The following is a 3,932-nucleotide window of genomic DNA, read 5'->3' as shown; positions in this document are numbered from 1 at the left end:
GATATCCAAACTGCACAGGAAGGATACCGCAGGCAATAGCCTACTCCATGCCCTGAGTGCCCACCCTGATCCCCTAAAATGGAGTATTCCCTATGGTGAACTCCTGAAGGCCAAAAGAAATTGTACCAGAGAGGAGGATTACAAACAGGAAATGAACACCATTCTGAAACGGTTTAGAGAAAGAGGTTACCCAGAATGGGTACTTACCAAGGCAGTAACTAAAACATCCATAGTCCCTAGATCAGACACTTTTATCCCTAAACCCAAATCCCTCGAACCTGTTGAATCATCACCACATACAATCAGAAGTCCAATCAGGTCCAAAAAATCATGGCTGACAACTGGAAAATCCTTAAAGCTGATACAATCATAGGCCCTAAACTGACTAAGAGACCTCTTATAACATACAGAAGAGGCCGTAATCTAATAGATATGTTGGTCAAAAGTGACATAACTAATAAAACTGGCCAACACATACAAGGATTAAAGGGATTTTATCCCTGTGGTCATTGTAGGGCCTGCCACACCAGTGTCATGGTTAAAGACTTTGAAGTACCAGGTACACAAAATAAAAGACAAATCAAGCAATTCTTAACCTGCAGCTCCACCTTTGTTATTTATATCTTGGAGTGTCCATGTCAAAAAAGGTATGTGGGCAGTACATCTTGCATGGCAAAGAAAAGGGTCCAAGAACATCTGAGGGCAATCACCAACAAAGACCCCAAGTACCCAATTGCCAGACATTTCCAAGAAATGCATCAATCCAATAACGAACTGTTAAGGTATTTTGCAATTGAACAGGTTAACATCGGCAAAAGGGGCGGCAACCGTGAACTTGCCCTGAGAAAAAAAGAATCCAAATGGATATTGGAATTGGAAACTAAATGTCCTGGGGGGCATAACCAGGACGAGGAACTTGCAACCCATCTCCACATGGATTAATTTGTTCAATGCCTCATTATAGTACATTGTACCTGGTCTTTGATGGAAAACGAGGGGTGTTCTCTTATATACTGTATGTAATCTGCTGTTTCTGTAATTGTGTGTGATGAATTAGTAGAACCCTTGATTTTAAACCCATTTTAACCAATTTTTTGCAATTTTTTCTTCTAGGAGCATATGTGGGACTTTATAATTAACCTTGAGCACTGCACTGAATCCCACATGGCCTCCACGAATTGAAGATTCTCACCTCACAACGTTAAAGCTAAGACATTCACTTTCACTTTTTTCTTGCGTCTTATTCCTTTGAATCGTTTGGTTTCTTGCACTCCGTTCCATTGTGAGGGAACAAACGCAGTTTAATTACTTATTGATCACCAATTGCATAGACTGGGTTTCCTTCGAACAGACTGGCTATACCACTTTTATGATTGTGGAATTTATCCCGAGGGGTTCACAGCACAACAAGAAATTGATAACGTGTTTTATATTAACCGCCAATGCAGTTTTGCACAGTATGTTTTTTCTTCACTCATATACGATGTGATAGGGCACTAGACCGCGTGAATCATTGTTGTATATAATTTGTTATATGTTTCAATCGGCCACTAGACGGATGGTATTTTGATATATCAATTTCTATGGTTAAGTACATGCATTACACAAGTGCATAAGATGTTTCCCTACATGATCATTGATCAATTTTATGAAGCTCGCTGGGTACTTTGAATCGAATGTGATTTCCCGTTTCAAAATGGCGCTCAATTTGGGCTAATGTTGATGTATATGAGACTATCATTCTACTATATACAAAGTAGGCCTTATGAATTTAATATGGTTTCAGTATTAGTAACATCTCTCTAATCATGACTGTGATTGTGAAAATTTCCTTAAATACAAAGCCATCGTGTCTATAATGAACCCATGTAAACAAGTACACTCAACAATGGCTGCCAAAGTTCCCTTGTGTATTATGTACTTCTTTTATGTTTATGACACATTGTGATCGGTTTGTTTGTACTTAAAAACTGCTCCTCACTCTGATAAGTTTAAACGTGTGAACAAGGCATTTCGGTGCTGAAACGCGTAGCGTGACTTTGGAAATAAACCTTCACCAGCTGTACCTTTCTGAGTGCGTGTGATACTTACTACGGTAAAACTTGCAATTTATTGAACTTACTCGGCGGTGGGGGCCGCCGGGCTCGACACGCCACCTGACTACGGGAATTGGATCCCAGGAACCAACCCTCTTGCAGTACAAATATATATATATATATATATATATATATATATATATATATATATATATATATATATATATATATATATATATATATATATTATATATATATATATATATATATAAATATATATTGGATATAGGATTTATCTTCTAGAGTCATTAATCATCCGGCACTCCAAGGTAGATTACGAAAGTCCTTTTATTTATTTAAAATATATATATATACATTTGTATATGTGTGTGTCACTGAAAACCACAGGTAAAACCTTTGTGTAAAAAAATGGTTCTGGCTCAAATTCGTTAAACCACTGGAATTTGCCTGTTATGGTTTGCAGCACAAATCATAACTATCATCTCCCCCTTGTGTTCGGAGTGGCATCCCACAGGAGCAACTCTCCTTTGCGTTGGAGATGTCATCACACACAACTGCAAATTTCTGTGGTTTACTACATTTCAGCCAGAACCATATATTCAGTGAATTATAGTCGTTTTTAGGGAGATTTGGTTTCAAAAAACGGATTCATGTAATTTTTTTCTCTCGCAAAAATACTTTTCAAAATCAGCAATTTCATACCTGTTAATTTCATACCTATTGTTAAAAAATTGACCTTTCTTCTTTTGGTAAACTTCAACTACAATTTAACTGTACCTACTAGTTGGAAAAATACCTCAATATGTTAAGTCAATTTTATTTTTTTGCTTTGGTTGTGTATCTCAGTGAGTGCCAGTGTTTGTGATTTTATATCTTTGTTGGACAATCACTGCCCAACTGAATTTTTGCTTACCACTTGGGTCTTCAGTACTCTGGGATTACTCCGGAGTGTGTACCTGAGTGAGTGGAGCTGTCTGTGTTCTTCATTCTTTGGTGAACAACTGTTTACTGAAAGCACCCTTCCTTCCTTCCGAATGATACTTTTACAGAATTAGCCCTAACCATGCATCTGACTGACCACAAGTTTGTTCTGTTCGTGCATATCTGATATGTGTTGGCCACACTGTAATCTCACTGTTGTTGTCCCTCCTTCATTGTCCTCAACTGCATCTGATTAAGTATGTCCTTCATTGCACTTTTGTGTACTTTTGCTGCTGTTGCAGCGAGCACTTAAATCCCTGAATGTGGGCCATGGTGCTGATATGGGTGAGTGGTATGGGTGCGTAGTCCTGGACCTACATTGGGCACCCTCCGCTTCATTCTAATTCTGCTGCCACTGGAGCGCTCACAAACATCCCTGATTGTGGCCCTGAGTGCTGATATGGGTGAGTGAGGTGAGTGTGTAAACTTGCACCTGCGTTGAACAACCTCCACCTCATTCTACTTTTGCTTCTGTTGGAGCGCTTCCCAACTCTCTGATTGTCGCTCAACTAGTGATGTGGGAGAGTGGGGTGTGTCCGTAAACCTAGACTTGTATTCGACATGCTTTGACTTTTTGTCTATCTTTCGGAAACAGTTTCTGTGGGTGGGAGCTAAAATGGGAAATTGTGTACTTTTTCATTCTGCAAAAGTGAAGAAAAAAAAGGAAAAAGTTGCCTGTTGTCACATCTGCGTCCATGGTTCAACTTGATTTATCCGATACTGACATATAGGTCTTCTTCAATAATAACACCATTCAGTTGCTTGGTATTCAGAGAAATAATAAATTCAGATTATGTTTTCTCAATTGCTTTTTTCTGTGACCTCTTCTGGGATTTTCCTCAGTCCTGTCAATGCCCAAAACTGATCATTTATCATGGTTTTCTCCATGCAATT

The sequence above is a fragment of the Lissotriton vulgaris genome, chromosome 8 (genome assembly GCF_964263255.1).
Source record: "Lissotriton vulgaris chromosome 8, aLisVul1.2, whole genome shotgun sequence".
Taxonomy (NCBI): domain Eukaryota; kingdom Metazoa; phylum Chordata; class Amphibia; order Caudata; family Salamandridae; genus Lissotriton; species Lissotriton vulgaris.
This window is presented reverse-complemented; position numbering follows the sequence as displayed.